Genomic DNA, 18,566 nt, shown 5'->3' on the forward strand with positions numbered 1-18,566 from the left:
ATTAACCTGTGTCCATCAATAGATATAGATAAAGAAAATGTGACACGTATACATAGTGAGTACTATTCAGCTATTAAAAAAGAATGCAATCCTGTCATTTGCAAGGACATGGATAGAAGATTATTATGCTAACTAAGATAAACCAGGCATTGAAAGACAAACTTCCTACGTTCTCACTCGTTTGTGGGAACTAAAAATTAAAACAGTTCAACTCATGGAGATAGAGAGTATTGTGACCGTTATGAAAGACATATTTTACCACAATTTCGGCTTAGGGGTTGGCTCTGTGTGAATATCAGTGGATCACTTGTTTTATCTTAATGAATTACAATGGAAACTTACAAAGCCATAGAAAGCAATGGAGAACTGATCCATAGAAAAACCATAAATAAGCCTAGAAAACATTCTTCTAAGTGAAAGGAGCCAGAAGGAAAAACTCAAATACTATCTGATTTTACTTATATAAAAAGCCAAGAACAGGCAGTTTCTCGAAGTAAAACCTCATGGTTTCTGTAAAGTATGATCATGCCTTCTCTACAGTCCCTCAATATCTGAACTCACTCCAACATTTACTCAAATATCCAAAGCCCAAAATCTCATCTGACACAGGCTGCAGTCTCTTCTGTCCCTGAGCCTCTGAAATACAAAGCAAGTTAGCTACTTACAAGGTAAAATAATTGTACAAGCATTGAATACGCATTCCAGCCAAAAGGAAGAAACTTGCCAGAAAGAAGCACAAAATACAGATGTGACTATAGACCGCATGCAAGTCAAGAACCCAGCAGGCCAGTCATTTAAACCTTCAGCTCCAAAATTACCTTTTTCAAATCTATGTCCCACGTTCTGAGCACAGGGTGGTGTGATGGCTGGGCTCCCGGGGCCTTCAGCAGCTCTGCACCTGTGGCTTTGCAGGGTTCATCCCACAAAGCCGCCCTCATGAACTGGGCTGGTGTTGAGTGCCTATAGCTTTTTTTTTTTTTTTGAGACGGAGTTTCGCTCTTGTTACCCAGGCTGGAGTGCAATGGCGCGATCTCGGCTCACCACAACCTCCGCCTCCTGGGTTCAGGCAATTCTCCTGCCTCAGCCTCCTGAGTAGCTGGGATTACAGGCACACACCACCATGACCAGCTAATTTTTTGTATTTTAGTAGAGACGAGGTTTCACCATGTTGACCAGGATAGTTTCGATGTCTTGACCTTATGATCCACCCACCTCGGCCTCCCAAAGTGCTGGGATTACAGGCGTGAGCCACCACGCCCGGCCCGCCTGTAGCTTTTTAAAACCCAAAGTGCAAGCTGTTGGTGGGTCTATAAATCTGGGGTCTGGAGAAAGGTGCCTCCCTGTGTGGAGGCTCCAACCTTATATGTTTCTTCTGTACTGACGTGTAAAGATTTTCCATGGGGCTCTGCCTCTTCAAGAAGCTTCTCCCAGGACACCCAGGTTTTACTGTATATCCTCTGGAGTCTAGATGAAGACTCCTAAGCCTCTAGTCGCCTGCTCTGTGCACCTGCTGGCTTAATACACGTGGGAGCCATTGAGGCTTGGAGCTTGCATCATCTGAAGCAGTGACCTAAGCTGTACCTGTGCATCTTTCAATGATGGCTGGAGCTGGAGCTGCAGCAGGAGCCGCAGGTATGCAGGCAGCAGTGTCCTGAGGCTGCTCATAGAAGCGGGGCCATGGGACTGGCTCAAAAAGCCATCTATTCTCTCCTAGGTTCCAGGGCCTGTGATAGCACGGGCTGCTGCAAAGTTGTCTGAAATGCCTTCAAGGCCCTTTTCCCATTATCTTGACTATCAGCACTGGGCTCCATTGTATGCAAATTTTTGAACTCTTACTGAAATTTTACACTGAAAATCAGCTTTTCTCTTTGACCATTTGGCCAGGCTGCAAATTGTCCAAACTTTTAAGCTCTGCTTCTCATTTAAATAGAAGTTTCAACTTGAGGTTATTTATTTGGTCACACATAAGACCACAGGATCTTTGACACAAACAGGACACCTCTTAAGCTGTGGTGCATAGCTGTTCATTCCACCAAATACAACCTAAATCATCACCCTTAAGTTCAGAGTTTTACAGTCTCCAGGGCAGGGGCACTGTGCAGCCACGTTCTCTCCTAAGGCAAAACAAAAGTAACTTGGCTCTTGTTTTCAGTAAGTTCCTCATTTTTATCTGAGATCTTCTAAGCCCGGCCTTCACTGTCCTTCCATCTATAATCCTTTTAATTATAACTATTTAGCAAGTCTCTACAATAGGCTAAACTTTTTCTTACCTTTCTGTCTTCTTCAAGGCCTCCAAACTCTTGAACCTCTGGCTGTTAGCCACTTCTGAACCTGCTTCTACATTTTCAGCTACCTTTGTTGCAACCTGGCAATGTGCTAAAAGAAGAAAAGCCCATTTAGGGTAGAAAATTCACAGAGACTTCAGATATTTGCATGAAAAGAAGCTGAGTGTTGATTCCCGAGACAGTGGTGAAAATCCCTTGAGGACATCTCATAGCTTCATTTCACAGCTCTAATTTTCTGTGTAATCATAAAGAGGTTAGATTGCCTAAAGGGTTATGCAGGCTGTAAAGAAAGCTTAGAGACTTTTGCTTCTGGGCAAACTCGAGAAGCCTCTCAATGATACTAGAAGACCAAGAAGCAATGGGATGTTTCATCTGGCAGTAGTAGGAGAAAGACTGAGAAAGAGGTACCACACCCTGTCATACAACCAGATCTCCTTAGAACTCACTATCAGGAAAAGACAGTGCTTAAGCATTTGTGAAAGATCTGCCCCCAACACACCCCCACTTTACTCCCCACCCCTCACTGTTTCCAGGCAGAAGCCTGTTGCACAGGCAGAACCTCTTGAAAAACTTCTATAGGGCAGTGCAGAAGAAAAATACAGACTTGTGTTGTATCGGACCGAGCACAGAAAGTCAACACCAAGACAAAAGTATGCCAAATTGCAGGGTTTATTGCCGGCGACCACGGAGGACTCACGTCTCTCCAACCCGTGGCCCCGAAAGAAGAGAGACAAGATCTTTTTATACCCACTAAACCACTTTGGGAGTGGGGGTAAGGAGCAGAGATGAAAACCTTCAGATATCTCGGTGGGCTGTGAATCACCTCCTGGGTAGGAGAGGAGGGTGATGGGCTCCGGACATTCCGAGGCCTAGGGGAGAGATTTGCAGAACTTAAGATAACCATTTGCTTACACATCGTCTGGGTGGGAGTTACTTGGGGCCAGAATGGAATTATTCAGGGGTGCTTACTCTGGCCATTACCGATGATCAAAGGCCAGCAATTCTGGCAGTTACAGATAAGAGGAAGTATGCAGCTTTACCTTTTTGCAAAGTAAATTAGCAGTTTACAGAAACCAAGGTTAGCAGTCCTTGCGAGGAGAATAGAAACAGTTTTGTCTTTTATAAAATGGCAGTGTACGGGTTCTAACTCTAGGCTAGCTATATCACAATATAAAGGCAGAGCCTCTCTTTTAGACAAGCTGGGTTATTTAGACAAATCATTGCCTGGCTCCCGGCCATAATAATAATAATAATAATAATAATAATAAACTCCTTCCTTCCCCGTTAGGTGTTCCAGAGCTCTGTTTCTCGCAGCCACTCCTGCTATCCTAGCAGAGATTTTCCATTAGCCTTTGCCTCTGCAGCAGGCTACTTTCCCTTCCTACTCTCCAACACTCTCTCACAACCTTACTATAAACCTATTCCTCCCCACCTTACCCAATCATTTTTTCCTTCATGCTCACCAACCTCCAGTCCATGATTGAATAACCTCCTACCAGACCCCACCTTCAACATTTGGGAATACAATTCCACATGAGTTTTGGTTGGGAAACACGACAAATCATATTATTCTGACCCTGACACTCTGAATCTCATGTCCTCAGAGAACAAAATACAAACAAGTATTTTCAAATGTTCCAAAAATCTGAACACATTTCAACAGTAATTCAAACGTAAAAAGTTCAAAGTCTCATCCAAAACAAGGCTACAGTCCCTTCTGCCTGTGAATCCCTGAATTTAAAAGGGAGGTCTTGTCTTTCAAGATACAATGATGGTACACGCATGAGCAAGCTTGCTAAGGCAAAATGTGCAGTCCAATGGGAAAAAAACATTCCATTAAAGTAACACAAGGAGAAACAGGCCCAATGTAAGTTCAAAAGCCAGAAGGTCAGTATTCATTTATCATGGGAATTCACTATCACCCAGACAGCATTAAGAAGATAGTGTTAACCATTTGTGCCCCACACCCTCACTTCCAAACGCCACCGTCCACCATGATTAAATCACCTTCCAGCAACCGCTTCCTTTAACATACGCCATATTACATTTCACATGAGTTCTGGCAGGGACACGGAGCCGAACCATATTATTCTTCCCTTGGCTCACCAAATCTCATGTCCTCCTCACATTGCAAAATAAAATAAGGCCTTCTCTGCAGTCCCCCAATGTCTTAACTCATTCCAGCATTTACTCAAATGTTCGAAACCCAAAGTCCCATCAGAGACAAGGCAGCAGTCTTCTCTGCCCCTGAGCCTCTGAAATACAAAGCAAGTATAATAGAGACTATACCGTCTAATTCTTTTTTCTCTCCGTTTTCTAATTTATTACTATAAGGTTTTTTATATTGGTCTCCAGGGGTTTAAAAATATCAATTGTTGGGGCCGGGTGCAGTCGCTCACTCCTGTAATCCCAGCACCTTGGGAGGTCCAGGCGGGTGGATCACAAGGTCAAGAGATCAAGACCATCCTGGTCAACATGGTGAAACCCCGTCTCTACTAAAAATACAAAAAATCAGCTGGGCATGGTGGCGCGTGCCTGTAATCCCAGCTACTCAGGAGGCTGAGGCAGGAGAATCGCCTGAACCCAGGAGGTGGAGGTTTTGGTGAGCCAAGATTGCGCCATTGCACTCCAGGCTGGGTAACAAGAGCAAAACTCCGTCTCAAAATATATATATATATCAATTGTTTTAATAACATGTATTAATATTTAAGTTAGTTTTTTTTCAACATTGCTCTAGGTCTGTGTATTTTACTGTTGATTTTACTCATTTGTGTTATATTCTCTGTAATAATTGTTCTGTATTTTATTATCTACCTTATGCTTTATTGCTACACATTACTGTATTTCACCTATGCTTCTTTTTGTAAATTCCAGAGACTGACATCTAGCATGCATATTGTCGGCATCCTCTATTCTAGTAAGTAAATTTGCAGTTATCTTATTTTGCCTAAAACTTTTTTTTTTTTTTTGAGACAGAGTTTCCCTCTTGTTACCCAGGCTGGAGTGCAATGGTGTGATCTCGGCTCACCACAACCTCCGCCTCCTGGGTTCAGGCAATTCTCCTGCCTCAGCCTCCTGAGTAGCTGGGATTACAGGCACGCGCCACCATGCCCAGCTAATTTTTTGTATTTTTAGTAGAGACAGGGTTTCACCATGTTGACCAGGATGGTCTCAATCCCTTGACCTCGTGATCCACCTGCCTCGGCCTCCCAAAGTGCTGGGATTACAGGCTTGAGCCACCGCACCTGGCCTGCCTAATACTCTTGAATTAAATAGAGTGAGCAGCTTTGATGTGAAGGATTTAAACTGTCTTTTAGTCTAAAAAAATAATATTCAGTAGGAGTATTTCCCAGTTATAATCTTTAAAATTCTTTAATATACTATTTCAAAAATATTATTATATCATGAATAACAAAGCTAATCTCTTTGATTAAAATATTTTATATTTGGTAAAAATTTCTTTGAGATCAAAATATTTCAGTGACCTACTTGTGCTGAAAAATGTGATGTAAAACCCACTTTCTCCATATGTCAATTAGAACTAGCATGTGTGTCATATTGTTGAAATTGTTGAATAATCAGTAAATGCTATCTATGTTATCACAAATATAATCACAAAGCGTCTTTTAAAATTTTCCACTGTGGTCAAAGAATTGTACATTTTACTTCATGATACCTTTAAAAATTCTCCCTTGAATATTTCAAAGCAACAATTATCTTCCCTGCAAAATAAACAATGACCTATATGCTCGGACACCTTGTCTTCAGCTCTTCCATGGACAGTAGACGGTTCCCCCATAGATTCATTCCCAAAGTTCAAAGCAGATACTCAGTCTTTTTTTTTTTCATTTTATTAAGTCTTTCTTATATTTCTGTGTCCAGTTAATTTTAGGATATTTTTAATTAGTTAGTTTTATGTTACATACTCATACATGTTTTTCATTGTCTCCAAGTTGTTAGAGGCCCATTTTAAAAAGAGTTTTTACCCTTGAAATGTCTCCATTAAAGTGTTCAATAAATGAAAATTATAAAATCATTTTCAAAATATTTAATCTGTACCTGCCATTCTCATCCCATGACACATCATACGAGAACAGAGGCTCGGTTTCTGGATCACACTCTCTGTCATGTGACTGCTCACAATGGTGCTTCAACCTTGGCATGGGGAGAAGAAATGGCTGAACAACGTAGAAGCACTCAAGACAGCTCACATAAACTGGAGCTATCTGACTAGCTCAGGAGATTGTCTATTCCTGCCACAGCAGGTAGAGCTGAGCCTGGATGTCCCGGGATCACGGCCCATTGAGGACAAAGGGGCTGACTGTGGGAAAACAGGCAGTGATCGGTGCAGACGTGTTCACCAGCCACCAGCTGGGGTTAGGGTACTTAGCCAAAAATAGTGTGAAGACAGAGGAGAGGATGTAAAATGATGCAAAGGTGCTCACTAGAACAAGGATTCTTTTGGTGACTCTGGACTCCCGGGAGGACCTGGGGAAGAGCTTAGTCCTGTGAAGGTGTTGGACCCACTTCCTGTGCCCATGCAGAATAAAAACCATGGAGCCGCTGGCCCAGGTGGTGAGGCCCAAACACAAAATATGAGAAGATGATGGCAACGTTGTATGTAGTAATCCTGTAGTTCCGTTATTACCTACTGCAGAACAACATCTCAAATCTCTTTTCTGTGTATTATTTTTGTTACTCCACTTGCCAGTCACACTCCTAAGAAAAATGATCGTTACCAGCATATTCCTCAGCCAGCACAGGAGGTTGAAGGCCCCAGTGTATCTGGGAACTTGTAGTTTCAGCTCTGCCCACCTGGAATTTGTGGGGCTGATCACAATGGCCTAGAGGATACTCAGGAAGCAGGAGGTGCCCATGCACATACCCCTGATCACTCTGAAAACAGAAAACAAATTGGCACTCAGTTACACAGGGGAAATGTTTCAGCCTCAAGGAGGTCACTGTCTGTGGGGCTCCTTTAGAGAGAATGACCAAGGAGTTGGCTACAGTCAGGTGCTGGAGAGTCAGATCTGTGGACATTAATGTGCATCTGGTGAAATGAATAACAATAATGGTAAAGAAGGAAGCAATTGCCCAGGAATCCTACTGTGGTTTGAGATAAGAAGATCATTCCTATGGCCACATCCCTGGAGGCCATTTGTCATTTTTCAATGACTATTCATCTTATTCAGAGTGAGAGGATCCAGAGTGGAAACAAGAGACCTGTGGTACCGTGGCAACTGAAATCCACTCTTTTCCACTTACCATTGTTTCCAAGCCATCAATTTCCTGTTACATTTCATTTTCTTTTTTTCTGAGAGTTCTGCTATAAAAATATACATGTGTGTATAGATAAAAATTCCTAGCCTGAGTACTATAACAGTGTTGTACATCAAACTGTTACCATTCTCTGACGTACTCTATTGTTTCCATTTGGCAAGTGAGGCAATCTTGGGGACAGGAAAACTGAATGATATTGGACTTGACAATGGACTTGACCACTTGATATTGACAATGGACTTGACCGCTATGCTGCCTGAGCAACAGAAACAATTAATTTTTAAGACAATCCAGATATTTAAAACATATTTTTGTATTTCTTTTGGGATTTTAAAAGAATGGTTGTGAGACTTGTTTTTCAATATCATCTATAGTGATCAGAGATCCAAGTAAAATATACATGAGCTGATTTTAGTATAATATTAAAAGAGTATTACATATGACCAAATGGAATCTATTAAATGCAAAAATGGAATTAAAAGAGGAAGCTATTTTCCATCTTAACCATGAAGGAGCGCACAATGGAATGACCACGTGCTAAGTAAGAGAGCAGGAAAAGGAGTAGGAGGTGAAACATTGGGAGGATAAATTAAAACACCATGAATGTATAAAGAAAATGAGTAGTTGTGAATGCAAAAATATCAAATATAGTATTCAATGTCAGAATGGTTAACTGTCTTAAAACTCAAGTCCATTAGGCAAAAGAAAAACTGAAGGTAAAAATTATACATTGACTCAAAATAGTACTAAGATGAGCACTGAGCCCGGGACTGGCATGAAAACATTTTTAAACCAGAGGATAGATCACAAAATAATGCAATTATGAGAACTGCTGAAGAGCATAACATTTTTTTTCTACCACAAAAAGCTGAGGTCAGTTACTTTTCTTTCCTGATTTCATGACGGAAAACAGTCTCACCATAGTAAAGAGACAACAGATTTTTTTCTGTCCTGACACAGTTATGGTCTCCATTTGGTATATTCTATGCACAGAGTTGGTGAAAACACTATATTTACTATTTCCAAACAGAATAAGGTAAGTCAATTGGCTATATCTTATACATGATTACAGGCATGGAGGTGTTATAGAAACACCTCTATGAATATTGGAAATGTTCATGTAAATAAGACAGCAGCTGGCAAATTAATTTCCAAATTATATTAGGTATCTTAAAAATAGGCTGAGTGTGATGGCTTATGCCTATAATCCCAACACTTTGGAAAGCTGAGGCAAGAGGATTGCTTGAGGCCAGGAGACCAGCCTGAGCAACACAGGGAGAGCCTGTCTCTACAGATTTTTTTAAACATTTGCTGAATGCAGTGGCACATGACTGTGGTCTCAGCTACTCAGGAGGCTGAGGTGGGAAGATTGCTTGAGCTGAGGTATTCGGGGCTGCAGTAAGCCACAATTGCACCTTCACTTCAGCCTGAGCAATAGAATAAGGCCCTGTCTCCTTATTCTTTTCTATAAAAAAAAAAAGATTTCCTGACTTTATTGAGACAAAAAATTATAAACAGCGAGGATTACATTAAATGAGAAGCAGTTAGGGGCTCGTTCGTGGTCTTGACCTTCATGGCTTTTGTAGGTCTCTAAGAATGTGTTTTTTTTAAAATCTGGGTGCTCCTTGGATTGATTCTTTTAGCGTTATGTAATGCTCTTTTTGTCTTTTTTGATCTTTGTTAGTTCAAAGTCTGTTTGTCAGAAACTATGATTGCAACCCCTGCCTTTGCTTCTGCTTTTATTTGCTTGGTAAAGTTTTCTTTTCTTTTTTTTTTTTTTTTTAATTTTGAGCCTATTTGTGTCTTTGCATGTGGGATTGGTCTTTTATTATTTTTTTTTTGAGACGAAGTTTCACTTTTGTTTTGGCTGGAGTGCTGGTGTGCAATGATGTGATCTCGGCTCACCACAACCTCCACCTCCTGGGTTCAAGTGATTCTCCTGCCTCAGCCTCCCAAGTAGCTAGGATTACAGGTATGTACCACCACACCTGGCTAATTTTGTATTTTTGGTAGAGAGTCTTTAACTCTCAACCTCAGGTGATCTGCCTGCCTTCGCCTCTCAAGTGCTGGGATTACATGTGTGAGCCACTGCACCCAGCCCATGAGATGGGTCTCTTAAATATCGCACAGCAATGAGTCTTGACTCTTTATTTAACTTCCATTCTGGGTCTTTTAATTGGGGCATTTAGCCCATTTACATTTAAGGTTAATATGTTTTGTGTGAATCTGATCCTGTCTTCATGGTGCTGGCTAGTTATTTTGCAGACTTGGTGTTGTTTCACGGTGTCATTAGTCTTTGTACTTGAGTGTGTTTTTGTGGTGGCTGGTAATTCTTTTTCTTTTCCATATTTACTTCTTTTAAAACCTCTTTCAAGGCAGGCCTCATGGTGATGACAGATTTCTTCAGCATTTGCTTGTCAGACAAGGATTTTATTTCTCCTTCACTTATAAAGCATTATTTTGCTGGATACGAAATTCTTGGTTAAAAATTATTTTCTTGGCCAGGCACGATGGCTCACGCCTATAATCCCAGCACTTTGGGTGGCCGAGGCGGGTGGATCACGAGGTCAAGACATTGAGACCATCCTGGTCAACATGATGAAACCCCGTGTCTCCTAAAAATACAAAAATTAGCTGGGCATGGTGGTGCGCGCCTGTAGTCCCAGCTACTCCTGAGGCTGAGGCAGAAAAATTGCTTCAACCCAGGAGGCGGAGGTTGCAGTGAGCCGAGGTCGTGCCATTGCACTCACTCCAGTCTGGGTAACAACAGCGAAACTCGGTCTCAAACACAAAAACAAACAAACAAACAAAAAACAATCAGGCTCTTCTTTTTTCTTTCTTTTTTTTTTTTTAGATGGAGTTTCACTCTGGTTGCCCAGGCTGGAGTGCAATGGTGCGATCTCGGCTCACTGCAACCTCCACCTCCAGAGTTCAAGTGATTCTCCTGTCTCAACCTCTTGAGTAACTGGGTTTGCAGGCTCTTGCCACTTCACCCGTCTAATTTTTGGTATTTTTGGTAGAAATAGGGTTTCGCCATTTTGTCCAGGCTGGTCTCCAACTCCTGACCTCAGGTGTTTCGCCTGCCTCCACCTCGCAAAGTGCTGGGATTACAGGCAAGACAGGCTGTTCTGTAGGGCTGCTGTGATTCGCTTGGAATTCACTTAAGACTCTTTGAGTTTCTCTCACACCTGGAGATGTCACCAGTGGAGCCTGCAGAACAGCAGAGATGACTGCCTGCTCCCTTTTCTGAGATCTTATTTTTTCTTGTTTTTAAAAAAAAGAAAAATGTAAACGCCGCCCCCGCCAGGCTGAGGACGGGGGAGCACAGCGAGGTCGGGCCGGATTCCATACCACTATGCCTCCCAACACAAACCCCACAGGCAGGGAGGAGAGGCAAGGGGCCCCCGCGGGCAGGACGAGAAGAGCGTTCCCATTGACTATGAATGTCCGTCCCTCACCCACCGCGGATCGGTCGCGGCCGGGGAGAGCGTGACGTCACCACGTCGATCGGAAAATCTCTGAGATCTTAATCTCAGAGGGGCACCAACCTGATGACAGTGGGAACACTCTTTTATAAGTTGTCTGACAATGCCTGTTGTGAGGAGGTGTCTCACCAAGTCAGGATGCCCAAGATTGGGAAGCACTTAACAAAGCTCTCTGGCTGCCCCTTGGTGGAGGGGGCATGCTGCACAGGGGGAAATTCCATACATCTGTACTGCCCTGTTGCTCAGAGCCAGCAGGGGGAAAGAATAAGTCTGCTGATCTGCAGAAACCACCTCATTGTTAGAGTTTTATGTGTTTCTTGGAGACATATTTTTTTTTCATTTCCTGTTTTACTTCCTTAATTTTTAACTTTGTTGTGACATGCTTTGATTCCTTTTTTATTTTGTATTGTATATTTTCTATAAATATAATGCAACCATCTTGTAGCATACTGTAACCATCTTAACAAATGAAGATTACATTTGTTAAGACGGAGTTTCGCTCTTGTTACCCAGGCTGGAGTGCAATCGCGCGATCTCGGCTCACCGCAACCTCCGCCTGCTGGGTTCAAGCAATTCTCCTGCCTCAGCCTCCCAAGTAGCTGGGACTACTGGCGTCCACCACCATGACCAGCTAATTTTTGTATTTTTAGTGGAGACGGGGTTTCACCATGTTGACCAGGATGGTATCGATCTCTTGACTTCGTGATCCACCCGCCTCGGCCTCCCGAAGTGCTGGGATTATAGGCTTCAGCTACCGCGCCCGGCCTACATAAAAAATCTTAAAGTTAAGGCCCCGCGCGGTGGCTCACGCTTGTAATCCCAGCACTTCGGGAGGCCTAGGCGGGTGGATCACGAGGTCAAAAGATCGGGACCATCCTGGTCAACATGGTGAAAACCTGTCTCTAATAAAAATACAAAAAATTAGCTGGGCAAGCTGGCGCGTGCCTGTAATGCCAGCTACTCAGGAGGCTGAGGCAGGAGAATTGCCTGAACCCAGGAATCGGAGGTTGCAATGAGCCGAGATTGCTCCATTACACTCCAGCCTGGGTAAAAAGAGCGAAACTCCGTCTCAAAAAAAAAAAAAAAAAATCTTATAACAATTTATTTTAATCTCATAACTTCAATTAAATGCAAAACCTATACTGCTATATTTTCTAGTTTGTTATAGATATTACGCATTATCTTATATTGTGTATCTATTAAGAGATTTATGCAGATTTATATCTTGTTTTTTGTATCTATAGAAGAACATTAAGGGTTTTACGCACCATCATGATAGTAAAACATTCTATGTGTGTCTGTATGTTTACATTTAATAGAGAGCTTTATATTTATATATGGTTTTATGATGCTGTCCAACATCATTTTGTTTTAACATAATCGACTCATTTTAGTATTTCTCTTTGTTTATATGCAGTCTATGTTTCTCAGGCTTTCTTCAATTCCTTGTCTCAAGTGGTCTGACTGCCTTGGCTTCCTAAAGCTGTAGAATTACAAGCATGAAAAAAAAAAAAAAAAAGAAAGAAAGAATTACAAGCATGAGCCACTGTGTCTAACCACTCTGTAACATTTCTTTTTATATATTTTTTATACATTTTTATTTTATTTCTGTAACATTTCTTATAAGATTATGCTAGTTGTAATAAATACCCTGAGCTTCTATTTTGGAAAGTCTTTATTTTTATCTTGTTTTTGAAGTAAAATAACTTTGAATTAAGTATTATTGTTAGAATATTTTAAAATACATCAAAATTTGGAAAATTCTCAGTATTTTTGTCTTCATGTTACCTGTGTATTACTTTTTCCCTATATTCTGCTTCTAAGATTCCTGTCATGAATATATTGATCTACTTGATGGTGTCCAATAAGTTTTACATTCCATATTTTAATTTTGTTTTGCAACATTATATTTTTGTGTTATATATTTCAGGGTATGCCACCTCAAACCAATTAGTTTTCTTATTTTGGTTTATGTTATAATTGTGTATGACAATGTTTAACTCTGTACAATTTAAAACAGTGCTGAGCAAAATTAGAATCAGTCATATGTCTATTGCCAATATCACATTACCTCTGTTTGTTTCTCTGTATAAATATTATTCCTGTTTTTTGCCGGGTGTGGTGGCTCACACTTGTAATCCAAGCACTTTGGAGGCCAAGGCAGGTGAATCACCTGAGGTCGCGAGTTCAAGACCAGCCTGACCAACATGGTGAAACCCCGTCTTTAAAAAACATAAATAAAGGCCGGGTGCGGTGGCTCACGCCTATAATCCCAGCACTTTGGGAGGCCGAGGCGGGTGGATCACGAGGTCAAGAGATAGAGACCATACTGGTCAACATGGTGAAACCCAATGTCTACTAAAAATACAAAAATTAGCTGGGCATTGTGGTGCGCGCCTGTAATCCCAGCTACTCGGGAGGCTGAGGCAGGAGAATTGCCCTATAACACTGGTCTGGGCGGCAAGTTTTTTGATTAAACCTAAATGTCCCAGGACACAAAAGAAAAAATAAATAAGTCATATCATTTCAAATTAAAAAGCTGGCTGGGCACAATGGCTCAAGCCTGTAATCCCAGCACTTTGGGAGGCCGAGGCAGGGGGATCACGAGGTCAAGAGATCGAGACCATCCTGATCCACATGGTGAAACCCCGTCTCTACTAAAAAAATACAAAAAATTAGCTGGGCATGGTGGCACGTGCCTGTAATCCCACCTACTCAGGAGGCTGAGGCAGGAGAATTGCCTGATCCCAGGAGGTGGAGGTTGTGTGAGCCGAGATTGTGCCATTGCACTCCAGGCTGGGTAACAAGAGCGAAACTCCGTCTCAAAAAAAAAATTAAATAAATAAAAAATAAAAATAAATATAAAGCTGATGTGCAGAATCTGATACAGTCCACCAAAGGTGACAACTAAAAGACTGACAAAAATATTTGCAAATTATACATGTGATGAGGGGTTAATATAAAAAAAATCTATTAAAAAAACTCAAATGACAATACAATTAAAAAACTACTAAAAATAAGCAAGTAGCTGAAATAAGTATTTTTCAAGACAAGACATACATCTGTCCAACGGATATATTTGAAAATGCTCAATGTCAATTATTATCACAAAAAGGCAAACCAAAACACAAAAGCTATGAGATATCAACTCATTCCTGTTAGAATGACTCTCATTAAAAAGAAAAAATTGTTGGTAAACATGTGAAGAAAAGGGAATCCTTGCAGACTTTGGTTTGAATGTAAATGAGGACAGTCATTATGAAAAACAAAATAGAGATTTCCCAAAAAACTTAACTACCATGTAATATGGCAATTGCACTACTGGATATATATACAAAACAAATAATATCAGAATGAAGAAATGTTTGCACTTCTGTTGTTTGCAGCACTTTTCACAATAGTCAAAATACAGAATAAACAGTTCAACATCTAATATGTAAATGAAGACAAGGTGGTAGGCATACACAATGGAATACTATTTATTATTATGTTTGTTTGTTTGTTTGAGACAGAGTCTCTCTCCATGACCAGGCGCCAGGCTGGAGTGCAGTGGTGCGATCTTGGTTGACTGCAACCTCCACCTCCTGGGTTCAAGCAATTCTCCTGCCTCAGCCTCCAACAAGTAGCTGGGACCACGTGTCAAGGTATTTAGAATGGAGGGTTGAAAAAATGTCTGTCAAATAATACATAATTACAGTTGAAGAGGACAAATAATTTCAAGAGATTTATTGTACAACATGGTGACTACAGTTCATAATGATGTATTTGGATTTTTGAAAAACAAGACAATGTCACATGATCTCACCAAAAAATGTTAACTATGTAAAAGTATTAATTACTTTCTCTGAGTTGAAGTTACAAACTAACTGCAGCAGGAATCTTTGCGAATCATTATGGAGCATCTATTACACAGCAAAACCTGCAAGGTATGTTTGCTACCTTTATATATAAAAACATCCTCATAACTTGCTGAGTGCGGTGACTCAAGCCTATAATCTCAGAACTTTAGGAGGCAGAGGAGGGTGGATCACTTGAGGCCAGGAGTTCAAGACCATCCTGGCCAACATGGTGAACCCCATCTCTACTAAAAAAAATTACCTGGGCATGATGACGCATGCCTGTCATCACACATGCCTCTAATCCCAGCTACTCGGGAGGCTGAGTCTGAGAATCACTTGAACCCAAGAGGTGGAGGTTGCAGTCAGCCAATCATGCCACTTCACCATTGCACTCCAGCCTGGGCAACAGGACTATGTCTGAAAAAAAAAGAAAAAAAAAGTCCTTAAATGACTTATGAAGACTGTCTAGTACTTAGCTGAACAAATGGACTTAACAGTTAAAAATACTTATGTCAATTATAAAAGGTGAAGGAACAATCACTAAAGAAAAGAAAGCTTATATATTGTTCTCCCATTAAAAGAACAAAATGGAGTGCATCAACTCAAGAAAGTGTAACAATACACTAATTTTAGAATTAACATCTAAAAATTATTTTGAGTGTACTAAATTTTATAAAAATTATTGGCTGGGCGCAGTGGCTCACGCCTGTAATCCCAGCACTTTGGGAGGCTGAGGCGGGTGGATCACGAGGTCAAGAGATCAAGACCATCCTGGGAAACATGGTGAAACACCGTCTCTACTAAAAAAATACAAAAATTAGCTGGGCATGTGGTGCGCGCCTGTAGTTCCAGCTACTCGGGAGGCTGAGGCAGGAGAATTGCTTGAACCCAGGAGGCGGAGGTTGCAGTGACCCGAGATCACGCCACTGAGCTCCAGCCTGGTGCCTGGCAACAGAGCAAGACTCTGTCTCAAAAATAAATAAATAAATAAAAATAAAAATAAAAATTCTTACAATCACAGACCAGTTCACATAATGAATACTTCATAAACTAGTAAACAAACAAAAAATATGCAAGAAACAAAAAAAGTAGGGGTCTAGCATGAATACTAGGCAAGTAAATACAGAGAATTTGCATGGGAAGATGCAGAACTGTAAGTCATGGATTTTGCAGGGAGAAATTCAATACAAAGCAGAAAGTATATGTTTGCTTTCAGCATTTTTTTAGATTTTTTAAAAAATCTAAAAGTAGTCACTTTAATTAAAGTAATTTTTGTTCCCATTTTGCTCTTTTCAAACTCATACTCATACAAACACACTCTATAATTTTCTTACACCTAAGGTTTGTCTTTACACTAATATATATTTAACTCTATGTAAGTCAAAAGTAAAAGTCTGTATGTTTTTGCAGGCAGACAGGCCACAGGTTCAAAGAAAAATATATAAAATTTGAAAAAACATTTATTAAGAATCTAAAAATAAATTATATTTATACTTGTCTATAATTTTTATTATGACCATAAAAATAACCCTGTAGTAAATAAAAATTGTACCTGTAAAATTTATTCTTATGTGTAGAATTGGATTGTTTGTAAAACAAAAGATAAATGCTAGCACTGAAGGATGCCTCACTTAATGCTGATATGACTATTACATATTCTACTCCTGTATTAAAATAAGGCATATATCACATGAATGTATACTCATATTATGTACCCAAGATTAAAATAAATTTAAATGATTAAAAACGGAATAAAAATTTAACCTGGCTGGGCGTGGTAGCTCATGCCTGTAATCCAAGCACTTTGGAGGCCAAGGTAGGCAAATCACCTGAGGTAGGGGTTCAAGACCAGCCTGACCAACATGGTGAAACCCCATCTTTTTATTTTTGAGACGGAGTTTTGCCCTTGTTACCCCGGCTGGAGTGCAATGGTGCAATCTCGGCTCACCGCAACCTCCGCCTCCTGGGTTCAGGGAATTCTCCTGCCTCAGCCTCCCGAGTAGCTGGGACTACAGGCTGCGCCACCATGCCCAGCTAATTTTTTGTATTTTTAGTAGAAACGGGGTTTCACCATGTTGACCAGGATGGTCTCGATCTTTTGACCTTGTGATCCACCCGCCTCGGCCTCCCAAAGTGCTGGGATTACAGGCGTGAGCCACTGAGCCTGGCAACCCCATCTTAAAAAAAAAAAAAATTTAATGTACAGAAATAATATTCTTTAACTTATTTGCAGTTGAAAGCCACTGGCAAAAAAAACTAGAGACGTTAATCCGTTATGTATATTTTTACGATCTTTTACCTATACCCTTGGATAAGGTGGAAGAGGTTAAAGTTTGTGGCATAATAATGCTTCATTGAATGCAAAATAGTGTTTAACATGTAAAAATTTTGAATTAAAGTATTAACTTTATTAATCTAAAAATTTTTAAATGTACTGCATTTCATTATATAATAGTTAATATAATACTAATTTAATTTTTAACATGTTGTCTTCATATGACAATGCACAATATTACTCTGAACATCTCCGTCATGCATCACTCAATATTATGTTAACCTTTAAGAGCCTCTCCACTCAGATTTTCATTGTGCATTTTACATTTTAATGTCTTCACTTTTGTATAGAAAAGATCATAAGTAACACCCACCTAATAAAAAAGAACTTCTTGTCTAGAGGCCCAGGTGGGTGGATTACAAGGTCAGGAGTTTGAGACCAGCTTGTCCAACATGGTAAAACCACATCTCTATTAAAAATACAAAAATTAGTTGGGTGTGGTGGCAAGTGCCTGTAATCCCAGCTAATTGGGAGACTGAGACAGGAAAATTGCTTGAATCCAGGAGGTGGAGGTTGCAGTGAGCTGAGGTGTGCCACTGCACTCCAGCAACTCTGTCTTAAAAAAAAAAAAAAGCCAGACGCAGTGGCTCACACCTGTAATTCCAGCACTTTGGGAAGCTGAGGTGGATGGATCACGAGTCGGGCCAACATAGTGAAACCCCAACTCTACTAAAAATACAAAAAATAGCTGGGTGTCATGGTACGCATCTGTAATCCCAACAACTCAGAGGCTGAGGCAAGAGAATCGCTTTAACCCAGAGACAGAGGATGCAGTGAACCGAGATTGCGCCACTGCACTCCAGCCTGGGCGAATGAGCAAAACTCCCTCTCAAAAGAAAAAACAAAAAAACAAAACAGAATGTCGCCTATCTTTGATGCAGCAACAATTGATCCATGCTTTCATGTGTGAATCCAACAGAAATGAAGAAACAGAGAATAATTTCAGGATTGAATGACATTATTATTCACTTCTCAAAAAATCTGTAATATTTTTTAAGAAATATACTTTGAATGTCATACCTGCAAAAAACCCTTCTGATCCTCTTAAAGTTATATACAAAGAATTTCTCTACCGACTTTAGTTTTAGATTTTCTATACTCAGCATTCTGATTTAGGATATCTGATGTGTCAGTGCCTTATATATTTCTACCATAAATACTCTGATATTTGCATAGACTTAATTATGTATTAATTTTTTTAACTTTTAGTGTAACTGCATAAATATCTTCTAGTATAAACTGTTATTTTCTAAGATGTAGGTTTTGAAAAAGTTTTTCCAAATCTATTACATCTGCACAACTTTTCTTCAATATAAATCCCCTGATGCAGAACAAAGTTTGA

This window comes from Callithrix jacchus, chromosome 22 (assembly GCF_049354715.1).
Source record: "Callithrix jacchus isolate 240 chromosome 22, calJac240_pri, whole genome shotgun sequence".
Lineage (NCBI taxonomy): Eukaryota > Metazoa > Chordata > Mammalia > Primates > Cebidae > Callithrix > Callithrix jacchus.